The sequence below is a fragment of the Lissotriton vulgaris genome, chromosome 6 (assembly GCF_964263255.1).
Source record: "Lissotriton vulgaris chromosome 6, aLisVul1.2, whole genome shotgun sequence".
In the NCBI taxonomy this organism is placed as follows: Eukaryota; Metazoa; Chordata; class Amphibia; order Caudata; family Salamandridae; genus Lissotriton; species Lissotriton vulgaris.
The window spans coordinates 1,414,377,736-1,414,395,010 of record NC_141694.1 but is presented as its reverse complement, the minus strand read 5'-3'; the positions used below and the strand labels follow the sequence as shown (position 1 = coordinate 1,414,395,010).

The following is a 17,275-nucleotide window of genomic DNA, read 5'->3' as shown; positions in this document are numbered from 1 at the left end:
ATGCCACTGGATTCAGGCTAGCCTGGCTGATGAGGGGTTAATACCCCAAATCCGGTCCCAGGATGCTTGTTTTCAGCCCAGGAGGATCTGACCCGGAAGTTCAGGCTGGACTGTTCCTATGAGGAACAGGGTCAAGACTGATTTGCATATGGCTGGGTCCAAACTGGGGTGGCATAGTGAGCAAATAAAACAATGGATTAAACCCAGATCTGTGACTGGGGGTGAGTGGTTGAAAAGTTTCAGCACCTCATCCATCATCTTTTCGTGTTTGTTGACTATAACAGGAGCAGGTGCAGTCCTTTGGAGCTCCTCTTAGGTCAGCAGGTCCAGTTCACTTGTCACCTTTGGCAGGTCCAGAGAGTGTACTGAAGTGGGTGCCTGGAGGTGCCACGTTTATGCCTGGCATTAGATAGTGGGATGGAATGACTCCTAGGCATACCCTAACCAATGGGGAAATTGTTCCCAGCGCCAATTCTACCCACTTTGGGCATTTTCAGGATAGCAAAAGTCTTCAGCCAAAATAAACTTGGGCACTAAGGGATGGGGGGGTATGCAGGGAGTGTACTATGGTAATCCTAGTGCCCTCTCACAGCTAACCCTAAAATTCAGTTTGACACAGCCACTGTACCTACAATAAACCCAGATACAGAAGACTGGAAGGACAAAAGCAGAGCCCTTCAGCATCAGTGCATCCACAAGAATTCTCTCGCCATCCTATTCTCTTCCCTTTCAATTGTGCCCCAAGGATGATTTGTAAACTCGGAGACAGAAATCGTGGAAGACAATAGTAGTCTTTGAGCAACCAGACAGTGGATCCACAAAAACTGTCTTGGCATCGCATCCTCTTCTCTTCCCTTTTAAGTATGGTCAAGTGTTAATTGTGAACCCAGCAGATCTGGCAAGCAGGATTTGGAATTCAAGCAGGATTTGACACATTTATCTAAACAAGGATGTTATGTTATAGATTTTTATAGAGCACACAGATACCTCAGCAAAGGGGTGTCCCGGCACTGAGAGCAGAAAACTGCAAAGCAGTTCACAGAACGAGACAGCTTATAACGGAGGGAAAAGGTATGTTTTCACAGCTTTCCGAAAAGGCAGGTAGGACTTTCTACTGCGAATGGAGATGGGGAGCGCAATCCAGAGCTTCAAGGCCAACACACGAAAGGAGCGCCCACAGTCCTCACCCTGCATATCATGTGAAGCTCAAATGAGTTATCTTAGCCTATTCAGGTTACCCTTTGCTTTGCTCCTTGGTGGCATTTCACATATAATCACACATATTCAAGACTAATTGTGGCTGGGACATGCTGGCATTTAACTTCTAGGCCCTGGATACACTTTGTACCATATGCTAGGGACTTATAGGCAAGTTAAATATGCCAGTTAGGAATAAGCCAATGCAAACATGTTTTATGGGGGAGAACAGATTAGAACTACTGGTTAGAAGGGACAAAGTGGCAAAAGTCAACATAAATATAGGGCCAGGTAGGTAAAAAGCAAAGAATCTGGTGTGACCATGTGAAAAAGGCAGATTTACAGCAGCAGCATATTACTAAACAGTAAAAGAAGTTAATTTGGGGCAGAATTACAAGATCCCAGAGGAAATAAGGCATTTGTTTAATTCTGCAAACAAAGAGTAATGCATAAGGCCAACAAAAGGATTAAAGGCTTGCTTTGAATTAAATAAATCGTGCATTGGCTGGCACACTGTAAAAAGAACATATCAAGGTTCCTCGTTTTCAACAGCCGTGGAAGAGTTCCACGTGGATGATGCACCCTGTTATAACGGACAAATGTACACATTCAAAAAACCCTCTGTTCGAGGAAAACTTAGATTATCACAACAGCAATGCCCAAGAAGGGAATTTGTGAACAACTATTCTGAATATTGACAAACTTCTTGAAACCTGCTTGCTGTACTACTAAAGTAAAAGCCCATCACGAATTCTGTGGTAAACTAGCAATAACCTTTCATTTAGACGATTTCAGCGTACCGAAGACTTTTACACACCCAGACCTGTCTTTACCTGTCCAATGACAGAAGAATTTATTCAGAAAGTTAGGTCTGGTTCTCTGGACGATATGATCCGAGCTCCAAATTATTCCATTGTACATCCTGCTTCACAGACATTTTAAATCTCTATAGGAGTGGAACTGGAAAATAAACATGGCTTTATCACTCCTTCACTAAAAAGGGTGTTACTAGACAACTCTTTTGAAAACAAGTACAGTCCGATCACCCTACTCCCAATGCTTTAAGTGGGATGAAAAAACTGGTGGTGTCTCTAAAAGGGGCGTGTCCGATGTAATTAGAGTGTGGCTTAAAAAGTAAGCAAAAAATCTGTGCTTAGCATAGTGTGCCACCCGACTGGTAAATTACTACTTCTGTCATTGCATCGAGATTTATCATACAACAAGTAAAATTACACCACCAGCAAGCCAGGACTATTGGCTTTGCCACTGGTTTTTAGTTGCATAAGATAAAGAAGCAACAACTATGGTTGCTTCATTGTATATATTATTGAAAATGCTTCAGTTCTGAAATGATGAGACTATGAAAGAACTATAACGAGTTTCTTTGAAGTTATATCAAAGGCAGTGAATAGTGATGCTGCTACAGAGATAAGATTTGTTTTTCATCCTGAGCGTGAGGGCTAAAAATGGAGTGCCTGATAGGGACCCGTCACAGCGTCTGCTTTTTAGGTCTCGCTTAGGCAGTGCGCATGCGCTGCTCTAGGAGGGCCTTTAACCATTGCGGGAGCGAGAAGCGGCGCACCACAAGCACGAGTGCAGTGCTTGAAAAATGAAGACTGCTCTCCCAAGCGCGCGCACACTACTCGCGGGCTTACCTCCTTCTCCTTTACGAGACTTTACTTTCGTTTCTCATGCCGGTTTCTTTTTTGCAGATTTATATAGCGTGAACTCGACCCGAAGGTATTGGAGCGCTTTATTCGGAAGCTTGTTTCTCTATCTCATGGTGTCACTATTTCATTTACTATCTGTTTATCCCTATTTTTAAGCTTATTTTATGTCGTCGTTTGTGTGTGTGTGTGTGTGTGTGTGTGTGTATAAACACACTCTCAGCTCTGCCTGTGGCATGCGTGCATATTAAGTGGATTATTTTCCCTCTACGTTGTGTGAACACATTGTTTTTTCTTGTTCCCGTTTACGGGTCTCTCTCACATACTCACTCATTCTTTCCCTCTGCCTCTCATTCTCGTGTGTACACACACTCTCCGGTTAGTATGTGTAAAGTACACTCCCTCCCTCATAGCCAGTGAATGGGCTGTCCGTGCTCCAGGCCTGGAGTGATGAATCCGGAGATCAAAGACTAGAGCTGAACACAGAGAGGAGGCCCGCCTTCCACGCCAGGCCCTTAGCCATGCATGATTGATACAGCAAACCAAAAGGAGAACAAAAAAATCTGTTGATGATGTACCCTGCAAGATGGCTTTTTTCTAATTTAAACAAAGGCGGCTCTTGTTTATTTAGAGAAGGCGACAGCATGTAGGGAGGGTTGGGGGCTGGGGGGAATTGCCAGGTATTTGAAAATGTGCAGGCTAAGCCGAGGCCTACTTTCTGTGTGTGTGGAGCCAGCAGGCCCTTCCGTTTGTTAGTGTGCCCCAGAAGAAAGACACATTTTCAGTGTGGGTCCAGCCAGCCGCGCCCGCCTGCGTGCCAACTTGGCATACTTTCCTCTGATTTTTGTGTGCGCACATCTGCGTGAAACTCTCTTTTCCCTATTTATTTTGGGGTTTTTTGTTGTTCTTTTTTTTGCCTCAGCCATCGCAGTCGCTTTAGGGCGCTAGCGATTTATGCGTCGCAATTCTGGTTTTCTAGGGAAATTTTCGAAATACCGTATTAGAAAGTGATGTTGCCCAGATAAGTTGTAGAGAAGTATAACCCCACACCGGCCCCACACATCACCCAACAGTGAAAGCCTTCTAGCTTCTGCATCTGGTTGACAATAAATTAACAGCAGGCAATTTGCGCTGCGAAGGAGGGACAATCACGTGTGTTGATATGTGGTGCGCATATTCCATATCCCAAGTACACACAAGAATATTTCTGAGATATGATTTCAAATCTAAAATCCTCTATTTTAACAATATTTCTTTGTGTTCAATCATACAGTTCTTCTCGTATATCGGACCAAAGGAATTGTTTGTCATTTGTTCTGTGTTTTGCTATTGCGTTAACGATGAATTGTGCGTATCTGCTTGAATGCAAAAGTTTTTGCATGTAGAATTTTCCAGTTACATATTTCCATGCCCTGATGAAGCAGTTTTTGAGGAACGAAACCCGCTGGCTATTGCGTATGAGGATTCCTCAAAATAAGCAATAGCCTAGCTAAATTTTCTATGGGTCCAGTGCAGTAGACGGCTGGCAGATGGAGAAGGGCAGTTTTTCCACTTTGCTTATATTGAGGTATAATGAAGAAGGGGCAGAGGTGTGGTGTGACATTGCAGCTGTTGTTTTTTGATGATTATAGATGTAGAAAGTACTATGTTTTGTCCATGCATAGATTGCAGTGTGCAATGTGTGGGTGGTCACCCAGTAACTTCTGGCCAGGTTCCCCTGCTACAAATCCCACTGTTCAGAAGGAGTGGCTTCAGTGGTGCGCCCTATGGAAGCGCAGTGCAGCGTTTCTCTAAAAGTTTGCACAAGGTTACGCAGCTATTGCCTACTATCTGTTAAGTTTTTGATTTACAAGTGCCCCATACTTCGCTTTCACTTTAATGTCAGCCTTACCCCTTTCTTTAGACATGGCTTGTCTAAAGAAAGGTGCGCAACCACTATTAAAGTTAAACCGCAGCATGGGACACTATACCAAAAAAAGCATTTTTTGTCACCTGGACAAACAGATGCTTTTTTTGTAAAAGTGCACAAATACTGCGCATTCACTTTAATGGCATGCGCGCCCCTTTCTATAGACAAGCCGGGCCTAAAGAAAGGGGCGTGGCCACCATCAACATGTAAGCGCAGCATGGGGCGCTTTCCAAAAATAACCTTTGCAATGCAATAGGTCTTGCATTTGCACGAGTTTAAGCTATTGGCATTGTCATTTACAATACCAGTAGCTCAAGCTCTCGTAAATGTGAGACTTATTGCATTGCAAATGCTTGTTTTTGTTTGCATCTCTACAGACCGATGCTCTGAGAACCGGGGGATTCCGGTCTTCCTACGCCAGATGTTTCAAATTGTCAGTTCAGACACTGAGCAATAGTCGGTCCAGATGTGCATCCTGCCTCCTAAGGGCCTGCCAAGTCTGGGACTGAGGGAGGAGGAATAAACTGGAGTTGTCGGGAGTTATTTTCAGGTTCTTCTTATAGGATCAGTTCATGATGCATGATAATACAGTTTCCAATGATGTCCAATGTTTGGTCAGCCTCAGAAGGTGGCCTACAAAGGCTTTCTATTTGCTGAAGGATTCCACTGTTCTTGTTGTGCTATTTCAAATACAGTTCTCACCACAAGCTGTAACAATCCCAAATATATTTAAGTCGGAAAAAGAGCAGCAGTACTTCAAAACCATGCCTACCGCTTTTGACATTGTCAAAATTGATGCAAAAGACTATTATTAAAAGCAAATTGTTTAGGGCTGGGTGAAGTTTTAAACTTTACCCTAGAAGCAGAAGGAACCCCACAATTTTAGTAAAATGTACCAACTGTATCTACTTAACTTGTGTAAAACGTTTTCTGTATAACCATGGTTTTTGAAAGATTTGTTTGTAGAAATATTTTTGAGAGATTCTCCTACTTAAGCGGGTTCTTGGAGAGAATTATTCAGGCAAGCCCGGGCAAGACTCTGCTTAGCCGTGCGCTGTATAAATCCTGATAACATAACACTTTATGGGGTTGCTTTTTTTCTCCCGTTATAAAAAACGTGTGTGAACTTTGTTGGCAGTGATTGCATAGTTTTAAACAAAACACACAAAGTAGTGGAGGAAACAGCTTCACAGCTGTCAATCTGCTAAAATGGAAAAAAACTATACATGTCCTTTCTCTATTTCTTATGTATAGAATGGCGAAATAACACTATAGAGTGTAAATTAATAAATCCAGCCAAACGTACTGAGCTCATGATATGGATATTCCAGAATGCAAGAACTTTAATCGTCTTTATTTGTAACCTGGGTCTTCAATTGGGTTAATCAAACATTGAAGAGCTTCTGAATAAAACACTGTATTCAATTGCCCTCTAGGGGCCTTCATAGGTATTACTTGAAATCGTTTTTAGTGTTACATTTCGATGAAACGTTATAGGCTTTCAGTCATATGTAGGTGTTCTGAAATTTATGGCTTCTATTATGCCTTCTTTTCATGCTTTATTTCGAATAGCAGCAAGATAAGCAAAACCCACAACACCCAGCAGGCACAGCAGAACAACTACTGGCCAATGGGGTTAAAGAAAACAAACAACAAACCAATCACAACATAAGTACTATATATGGCTAGTTCTGATCGCGAGTATCCCTCTTTTCTTGCTGCTACGCAGTCAGATAAGTCATGCTTTCTAATTCCTATTGTGCATGTTTATTGGTTTTTATTACATTGCGAGTTTACAGTGTTTATTGACTTATTGGCTTTTTGTAGCTATTTGGTTTGCATACGAGCGCTTCTCGCGCTTTCCTTGGTTCGGAGCGGTTCCCGTCTCCGTGTTCGTTATCTCACCCCCCCACCTCTCCCCCCCCCCCCTCGCGCGCTGCAGCGGTTGGTCTCTCCCGCTGCGCACGCTTTCTCCCTCGCCTTTCCTCTGCTCCTCACCGTGGGTTAACCAGTGTTGCCGTGTTGCTTCAGCTCCTCAGCCGGTCCCGTCCCTTTGCTCTTCAGACGTAGGGCCCGCCTCCGGGGGAGTGTTTCTCTTGTTCTTGGCATTTGTTCACGCCCTCCTTCCCAGGCCTGATTCTATTAACTCTTTCCTCACTTTCCTGTGCAGTTCTTTCTATAATGGAGATTCCAAGCTCCCCAGAGCTGGACAATGATGAAAGCGAGGCTTTCAAAAGTGACCTTAGCCAGTTTATCAACAATTCTGTGGAAACTGCTGTAGAGGCTTCTATGCATCGTGTTTCTAAACACATGGAAAATTCCCTCATGAGCCTCATGACCAAAGCTTTGGCCCATTCTGCGGGGGAAAGCAGAAAACGCAAACTGGTACCTTCCACTTCTGTTTTAAAAAATGTGTCACATTTGAGTCGCGAGGCCTCCTCGCATACGACAGAGGACGTGGTTCCTCCCATGCCTTCTACCAAGGAGGGGTTTAAGATTACTATGGGTAAAAGTAAGACCAAAGTGAAAAATGTGGAGGTTCCTAAGAAGCTGGTCATTAATACAATTATGGATACAGATGACGATGGTATGGGTGACACAGATAATCTGGCAGACCTTTTTGATCTGGTTGATCCTTCTTCCCCCAAGAAAGCCAGACTTGATGCTTTTGCGTACCAACCCGTCCTTGACACGGAGGGCATACCTATGTTTGATCCTTCGTCTATCAGACATCCCAATTCTACGGAATGGTTTCCCGCCCCTCACGTGGGAGAATATATCTCTTCCAAGCTACGTCTTCCTTTGGACAAGTCTGTTCGAGCTAAACTCAAGTCCGAATGTCCTAAACCTTCCCTACCATCTCATATTACTGTGACTCCTTCTATAGATCAGACCCTTCTTACTTTCTTTTCGAAATTTGGCAAGGACCCACGCAAAGGTGTTGACAAGGCATGGTCCACCTGTCAGGACAAACTTCTAGATGTTGTCGGTCCTTTAGCCCGGGTCCTGGACATGGCGGAGGCGGCTCGCCTGGAGGTTTCTGACCTCAACCCTGAGGAAGTTTCTCTGTGCATTCAAAGGTCCTTTTGCCTTTTGGGCAATGCTAATGCCGCGATAATTCATGAGCGCCGCAAGGGACTGCTGATCAAGTTAGATCCAAAGTTGGCGAACCTGGCTTCCCAGGATCCTGGTATGAAGGCTGACGCACTTCTCTTTGGTGATTCCCTTGTCAAGGATCTCAGCCGCTATGTCTCTACTTTTACTTCCCTAGACAAAGCCCAATTCTCCATCAAAAAAGTTTTCACCCCTCAGGTTTTTGGCAGGGCCGGCCGGGGCAGGAACCGCTCTTCCGGCCGCAGCTATCAAAACCAAGGTTCCAAAGGCGCAGCCAATTCCGGCTATCAAGAATACAAGCCACAGTTCTATCCCCAATGAGGCCGTGGCTTTTGTGAAAGAGGACAAGAAAGGCTTCCGACACAACAACAGCAACGTCAACACTCAAGGTAGGCCCCTCACCTCCCATTGGAGGTCGACTAGCTCTTTTTCTTCACAGGTGGCGCACCCTCACAGCAGACCCGTGGGTCCTCAATTCTGTCTAAGGCTATCTCATAGAATTCTACGCTCCTCCTTTCCAGACTATTTTTCCTCCTCCGTTGGTTTTTTCCGCAGACGTAGCTCTGCTCGTTTCACAAGACATTCAAAATCTCCTTCTCAAACAAGCTATCCAGATTGCTCCCTTCGACCCCTCGGGTTTCCTAAGGTGTCTCTTTTTGGTTCGGAAAAAGAACAAAAAGGTTCGTCCTGTCATCAATCTTTCGGACTTTCTTCCGCTCCTTGGTGCTTCACCAAGGTGATGAAACCTGTGGTGTCTTACCTTCGGTCCCTAGGTATTCGTCTCATCATTTATCTGGACGATATCTTGCTCATGCACACTGACAAACAGACTCTTCTTTCCAACCTCAAGGTTACTCAGTCTCTTCTCCTCGAGCTTGGCTTCCTTATCAATTCAGAAAAATCCATGTTAGTTCCTTCTCAAAGTATAGAGTTTCTGGGCTTCCGCGTGGATTCATCCACCGCATCTCTATCTTCCGCAAACCAAAGTCTCAGCCATTCGGTCAGAGATTTGTCAGGTTCTCTGTCTCTCCAAGGTGTCCCTTCGTTCACTTGCAAGAATCGTGGGCCTTCTGTCAGCGTCTATCTAAGCCATCTTCCCCGGTCCTCTTCATTATCGCGCCCTGCAGCGTTTGAAGATAAAGCATCTCCGCCAAGGACTAGCGTATTCAGATCTCATTCAGTTAGATCAAGAGTCCCGTCTTGAACTACAATGGTGGATAGACCATTTAGATGCGTGGAACGGAAGAACGATCTTCGCTATGGCCCCAGATCTTGTGTTAGAATCAGATGCCAGTCTGTTGGGTTGGGGCGCCCGATGTGGTTCAATCTCGACTGGAGGTACATGGTCTCCAGAGGAGTCGTCGTTGCACATCAATTGTTTAGAGATGCTGGCAGGCTCCTTTGCAATTCGCAGTCTAGCGAAAAACAAGGCAAGCTGTTCCATTCTTCTTCGGATGCACAATGTTTCTGCAGTCCGCTACATAAACCATCTCGGTGGCACAAAATCCAAACCACTCGAAGAACTAGCAAAGAGCCTTTGGGAGTTCTGCCTTCAGCACAAACTGTCCCTCCGAGCGGAGTACCTGCCAGGAAATCTCAACGCCATTGCAGATTGGCACTCTCGTTATCTCCGCGATTCAAGCGACTGGAGGCTTCTTCCCTCCGTATTTCTTTCTCGCTCCAAAAAATGAGGCCCTTTCTCTATAGACCTTTTTGCTTCCCGTCTCAATTCCCAACTACCCGCTTTCTTCAGTTGGCGACCGGATCCTCTTGCTCTGGCGACGGATGCCTTCCTTCAGGACTGGTCCCTTCACCTCAATTATGCTTTCCCTCCATTCTTGATGATCAACAGAGTGCTTGCCCAAGTTCTACGTCAGTCGACCTCCCTGGTTCTTCTAACTCCTTTGTGGCAATCTCAAATCTGGTTCCCTTTGCTCCTGGAGCTCGCTGTGGACTTTCCCGTGCTTCTCCCTTACAGCGAAGATCTCCTCCTAGACCCTCAGGGTCTTCCCCACGTCATGATCCTGGACCGATCCCTAGTTCTTTCAGCATGGAAAATTTCCGGTCTTCCACTTCTGACGTCATCATTTCACAGGAAGCTTCACTCTTTATCAGCCAAGCTTGGGCCCCTGGCACTTCCAGAGCCTACAAGTAAGCTTGGGCTTTATGGTCAAGCTGGTGTCTGGAACTGTCTGTCGATCCCATTTCAGCCCCTGTTAGTTTTGTGGTTAACTTTCTAGCCTCGGAGGCTAGCGCTGGTGAATCTTATCGCACTGTCAACCTTTACAGATCAGCTATTTCTCTTAACCATTGTTCCATTGACAACAAGCCGGTAGGTACTCACCCTTTGGTGTGTCACCTTCTTCGAGGAGTTCGATTTTCAAAACCTCTGTTGGCTAAGTATTCCTTTTTATCGGATGTTAATTTGGTTTTCAAATTGTTTCTTTCCTGGCCTGACAATGCTGCTCTCTCCCTCAAGATGCTTTCCACCAAGCTTACAATGTTATTGTGTTTAATATCAATCAAACGTGTCTCTGATGTCAAAGCTTTGGATTTGTCTTCCAGACAGTTTTCGCCTTCTGGTGTTTTGTTCCAGGTTCACAGGCGTACCAAAACTAATTTGCAATCTGTGTTTTACCCCTATTTCCCTTCCCAGCCTCAGCTTTGTGTTGGGCAATGCCTAAAGGTTTGCGAACAGAAAACTGCTGATCTCAGGACTTCCTCTCATTAGCAATTGCTCATTTCTTTTCGTAAACCCCATCTTCCTGTTTCCTCCGCCACTCTGGCCCGTTGGGTGCGTTGGATCATGCCACTTGCGGGCATTGACATTTCTGCTTTTGGTGCTCACTCCGCTAGGGGTGCTATGCCCTCTAAAGCCTTTTGGGCAGGCTCTCATTTGAAGGATATCCTGAAATCCCACCACTTCATTACTAATTAATGTCTGTTTTCTCCTACCCTTAGGAACTCCGGCTTTGCCACCAGCCTCCTCTTAGGACAGCGACTGCTTCTGTGGACTCCCTTTCTTCATCTGGATCCTCGACACACTTCCGCTCAACTTTCCTTCATCATTATCCTGCAGTTCTGGTTTTCCTTCAGGATTTATTTATTTGGATTCTGACTTTTTGCATTTTGTTTGCCATAATTCCACTGTTTATGCATTCTCCCTGACCTTCTCGCACAAGAAAAGAGGGCGACTCGCGGTCAGAACTGGCCATATATAGTACTTATGTTGTGATTGGTTTGTTGTTTGTTTTCTTTAATCCCATTGGCCAGTAGTTGTTCTGCTGTGCCTGCTGGGTGTTGTGGTTTTTGCTTATCTTGCTGCTATTCGAAATAAAGCAAGAAAAGAAGGCATAATACTCGCCTCCGTGTCTTTAATAAAAATTAAGGCTTTCCGTCATAAATACTAGGAAAATCTACATTGTATTGCATGCTGTGTGGGCTATTCTAATGCTATGCTTCATCAGCATTCATAGCACTCGTTTTCCTGCAAGCGTAGACGCAAATTAGACAGCATAAATAAAAATCGTGCTTGCGTTATAGCTCACCTGTTCACAAACAGAACCATAGTGTGAATAACGGGGCTCTTTGCAACGAGGACTTTGTTTTAATCATATTGTGAAAGGCTGGTTGTTGTCTGTTGGTAGATTTCAAGTATTTCTGTTCTTTCCATTTTTCTTCTGGCAGGAGAGGCCATTGGTGTGTCAGATTCCGGGGTGGTAAAACTGCCAACCAGTGCTTCTCAAAACCCTGGCTGTCTCCAGTGTGCCAATCCTATGCTTAGTTTCCCTCACAGCTGGCCCATTTTGCCATGTCCCTTCTCCATTCAATTATTCGGGGCCCTCCGGGTGATCTCCAATGCTGGGCAATTTCCTGTTTGACCATAATGTATTGCAGGTCTTCAAATTTGCCTGTGACTTTAGTTTTAGCTGTATGTGGAAACTACAGAGTAGGCAATGGCACGAGGAACAGGAAACTTCCCTCTCAATGACAGTCACGACCGTAGTGGTGACCGCCTCCAAAAAAGTGTATAGCGAGAGGCACGCCCAGACCATGTGCATCTCTCTCCCGCATCTAGTCAAGCTGCCCCATCTATATGGAAATACCCCCTGATCCTCTCTGGGGTAAGATGTGATGTGAACTATGAAGTGTATAGTAGCTCATTAATTTGAAGCACCGGTTTCAGGAGTTTTTCGGCATTCATTCCGGGACGGTATCACAGCCGTTGTCAGTGATAGGATTCCCTAAATCCTCCCACTGAATTTCCAGATGCTGGAGGTCAGTGCATATCGCTTTAAATAGGCATGAGACTGCCTTAATGATGGCCGCCGAGAAAACCACGCGTTGGCAGCCCTTGAGCGCCCGTGGCTCAGATGAGCCAGTGACCCAGTGTTTCTTTAGCGCCGTTGTAAGTGCCCTGTACAAGAGAAAAGGGCCCTGGGGTAAGTCAAATTCTGCTTGAAAATCCTCCCCCCTCAAAGGGCAGCAACTCTGAGGCGAGAGAGATCTCCTATCTCTACTAAAGGAAGAGGCAGCCGTGTTGTCAGGAGTGCACTGCCCAGACTAGTCACTACCCTTCTGGGTTATTGCCCACCTCAAATGGCCATCTGCCACATGACCATAAAGTTAAACATTCATACAAGGGGTATGAGAGGCAACATGCAAATACAATAGATTACAGGGTCTAAGTTTAGAAAAAATTAGTCCACGTCGCTGTTTGTAGCCTTGATGTGTCTTTATTATGCCAATGCTGGGTTTTCATAAATGCACAGCCAATGCGTTTCGCCCAAACATGGGCTTCTTCAGGGCGACTGCTGGGTGCTGTATTCTCGCCAAGGTCATAAAGTGAGATCCACAAATCTTTCAGGTCCGTGTCTGGACGTAGGAATGGAAAGAAGAAGTTCCCTCAAACTAAGGGTTACTAATGGTCCAAAAAGGGTCAGCGACCAAGGTTCTCTGTCTCTGCCGCGATTAGTCAGTGTCAGAGGCAAGTGGTGGTTGTAAATAGCGATAAATACGCGATCCGTGTTCAGTGGCATCGGTATCCAGCGGGGCAAGGTAAAGTAATTCCCCTATCTCTGTCGCTCCAGAGTCAGTCCAAGCATCACATCCTCCCCAGTATCCGCCATGGGGCAAATGTTGTAGGATGGAGTAAGTCGGGGGAATATGGTACCTTAATGCATGTGGTCTGTAAACACCTACTCCTGCATCAAGCAAATACCCTGAATTCTCTAGTGTACCCAGTAGTGGACTGTCGCACTCTCCGTAACATCATAGTGAGGTCCGATGATGTTGGCACACATGGGCTTCAGTCCTGTCTGGATTTCTCCTGTTTGGCAGCCACTGGACCAGCCAGTTTAGCTGGGCAGCTATATAGTATGTCTCAAAGTCAGAACTGCCAACCCTCTAGTTGCAGTGGAGGGCTGTATTGTGGCCTATGCCACTCGTCTACAGCCCATCTCCCATATAAAGGCAGTGATTAGGGAATCCAGATCTCGAAATATCGCACGCAGGACCTAGATCGGGAGTGTTTCAAAGAATTAAAGAAGACGAAGCAAGACCACCAATCTTTAATTAGAGCAACACACCCCGCCACTGAGAAGGGTACCACTTTCACAAAATCCACAGAAGAGCGGAGGGAAAGGATGGTTTGTCCCACGTTGCCTTCTGAGGGGTAAGCAGGGTTGCGATATGCCAGGTTGCTGGGCTCCCACTGTATGTGCTCCTAACCTTCTGGCGGGTCCCTATTTGGTGCTGTAGTGAAAAGTCTGGACTACTGCCAATTTAGTTTCAAGCCAGACAGCAGCCCAAAGCTCGCCAGCATGCCACTGCCTCGGTCTAGGTCCTCCTCAATAACTTGGAGGGAACTTAGGAAGTCATCTGCATATAGCGCTCAGCAGTGTTGGGAACACCAAAGGCTTAAGCCTTGATAGCTACGACCTGTTCGCGCATAGCTGGCAAAGGGTTCCATAGCCAATGCAAATAGCAGGGGGACAAGGGTCAACCTGTTGCACTCGGCGTTCCACCATATGTCTCGTGTGGACTCTAGCAGTCAGATTCTTGTATAGGAGTCTTGTCCATGCCAGGAAATTCCCACCCAGTCCCATGTGCATCAGCACATCTTAGAGGTAGTTCCATTCTAAGCTGTCAAATGCCTTCTCTATGTCAAAAGCAAACACTGCTGTGCTAGCCCGATCATAGTCTCCACCTTGCAGAACAGCCAGCAGCCGTCTGATATAATGTGGCCATCCTCTGGCACAGTATAAAATCTGCTTGGTCCTGGTGAATTAATTTGGGCATGAGAGGCCGCAACCTGGTCGCCAGTATCTTGCTCAATATTTTATAGTCGATATTTAACATTGAGAGCGGCCTATATGCTGTGAGATCGTGCGTCAGTCTCCCTGGTTTCAAGATGGGATTATGAGCACTTCCCTGGTGGTGTTTTTGGCAAGGACCCTGTGTCCTTGGCTGCATCATATAAAACAGCCAGTCTGAATGCTAATGCTGCGGAGTAGGCAGCATAGAATTCTGCCAGGAACCCATCCATTCTCGGGGTCTTATTGCGGGCCATATTTTTAATAGCTATTCGTATCTTCTCAGGGGTTATGTCCCCTTTCAGTTCCTCTGCCTCTCCTCCCTGAGGCATGGGATGTGCAGCAAATCAAGGTGAGTCCTTGCTGCCATGATGTCATGTGTCAGAATGCAAAGAAATATAGTGGACTTCCTGAGTGAGTATTTTGTCACCCCCCCCCCCCCCTTCCACCCTTCAACTCGACTACAGGAGAGTCATGCTTGGTCAGATTAGCCAGCCACGCTAAGAGGGACCTCAACTTGTCTAGTTTGGCCCATATACTGCATAAAAATAAAAAGTATTGAAGCCGCTCTATCAGGGTCTCTACTGGCCCTTTAGCCTCCAATAGAGGAGGCTGAAATTCTGGGTGTCCCGGTCTCGTAGTTTCCATGTCCCTTAGGCCTTGTAAGTACCTCTGCTAGAAAGGTTTGTCTTATCCCCTTTGACACCACTATGCACTGGCCGCGCAGGACTACCTTCAAGGCATTCCGCTTCACCTGGGAAGAGGAGGCCGCGCCATCACAGTCATTAAAATATTGGATTATTTTTCCCTAATCACTTCCCAAAAAGCCTGATCCTCCACTGATTATGGCTTTAGTCTCAAAGTAGGAATAGAGGGTCTGGGATGGGTCCACCGCGGACAAAGGAGGATAGGATTATGATTGGATACTATGTGGACCAGGTATTCGACAGAGTGTACAAAGCAATAGATGTGCGGGGGGCAAAGAAATGTATCCAAGCGTACGTGGACCTCATGAAGGATGGGGGGCAGAAAGAGAAAAGGCCAGAAAAGAAAGAATAGTCCTGTTCCTACGAGTGTGTTCTTCTCCAAGAATCGATAAGCCGCCAATGACGCTGCCAATCTCCAACGGCCCGGGCCGTATGCACCGTTTGGGAGTCACACAGTGGGGGGTGAGATCTATCCAGTTGGATATTTGATACGCAGTAAAATTCCCCTCCCCATTACGGTTGGAAGCATTAAGTAATGTTCCTGTCGGGAGCGTTAAGTTGTCAAAAAAGGCAGTCTGATCTGAGTTTGAGGCCTATATATTCACAATGGTCATGGCACGGTCCACTAGGTAACCCCGTACCACCACTTATCTACCCTCTGGGTCTATTAAAGTGTCAGTATGTTGGAAGGGCACTCCCTCCCAATCCCATGGCAAGACTCCCCTGGCATAAGCTGAGTGTGTGGTGTAAAAGGCTTGGTCTCTCCATCTACGCTGCAGTGCTAACCCCTTTTTTCTGGTTAGTTGCATTTCTTGTATTTGCACTACTCTCCTGTTTAGGTAAGAGAATACTTTGTAGCGTTTTGACATAGTGTGCATACCACGTATGTTAGAGGAGAGGCATTTATAGGTACCGCCATCTATAACATATTGTAAGGGTATAGGCATATCCTCCCCCTCTATCTGTTTACTGCCAGCAGGCAGCAATCGCCTGTGCAGCAGGGACAGTGAAAGCATTATGGTACAACTCATAATTCCCCAAAATGTTAACTAAAACCATTTTCCCCAACGTCTTCTCTCAAGGACAAGCATGTGGTCGTTCCCCATCAAAACAAATAAAATATATCTAGAAAAGTCGTGGGAGTTCCCCTGCATTTCTCTGAGAGGGGGATCCCCTCAGGCAACAACCCCACCATCCAGCTTTAATGAAAGGACAACTTGATACAGCCCAAGAGAAGAGGTTCAGGAAGAGCTGTCAGTGCTGTGCAGCATACAGTGTAGGACCATAGAGGAGTTCCCCTGCCCCCGGACAAGCCTGTCCATGTAGATAAGGTCGTCAGATCTTGGGGTCTCTTTGGGATGCGTGAGGCTAAAAAATGCAGAGCTGGTGAAGCCCCGGTCCAATTCCGAATTGCATGCTGCAACCTCCGTCTCCGGCATCGACTGCCCTGTATCTCCTTTGCAGATTTGCCCCACCACTTCCACCACGTTCTGTCTGCTTAGTTTTGCTTCAGCCTGTGATGGAGCTGCAGAACTGCGTGGAGATCTTCTGGGCCCAGATCGGGAGCTGCGTACTCGCCACGGTTTGGGACTTTCGCTGGGTTCCTGCTGCTGGCGTCGTTCCAGCCAGTCTCATATCTCTTGGGGAGAGTAAAAGAATCTAGCCCCGCCAGGCGCCACCACCCACAATTATGCTGGGAATAGCATCACGTAGGGAAGACCTCGTCGTAGCAACTTTTTCTTGTCCGCCTGAAATGTGACTCTCGGTCTATGTACCTTTCGAGAGAAGTCTGGAAAGATCCAAACTATTGCATTTTTGAATCGGGGCACTCCTTTACTGCAGGCCTGCGGTAGAATGTGGTCCCGGTCTTTTTAGTAGAGTAGTCTGGCCACCTCCGGCCTCAGTGGGGCTCCCGGCAGAGGCGGCCATGCCGGCACAAGATGGGCACATTCAAGAGAAAGAATGCAGAGAGACCCTCTTGCACCACTTCATCTCGTAGCCAATGCTCCAGGTAGGATATCATACTGGATCCCTCTATTTTCTCAGGCAGGCCTACCCCTTGTATTTTATTAAGATGGGAGCGATTTTCAGCGTCCTTCCCTCTGAGCTCCAAGGTACGAATCTTGGTTTCCATAGTGGTCATTCTTTCAGTCGTTGTGATGAGTGTAGGTGTTATTTCTTCCAGTGCTCATTTAGTAGTGGTAACTCTCTCCACTAGTCGCCTGTGATCATCGCGTAAAGGGCCAGATAGAAGCTTAGACTGTCGGTTTTAGTTTCCAGTACTATTCTAGATGCTGTGATAGCCTGAAGAATGTCATGCAGTGAAGACTTCTTATCCGCTTCTAGTGGTGGAGGTACCCCCTTGCC

General features: G+C 46.2%; 1 protein-coding gene across 2 annotated transcripts in view; it reads right to left on the bottom strand.

Moving 5' to 3' along the window:
* Positions 1 to 17,275, bottom strand: part of HECA (HECA ribonucleoprotein granule regulator) — a 242,980-nt gene that overhangs the window by 5,114 nt on the left and 220,591 nt on the right. The window lies entirely within an intron of this gene.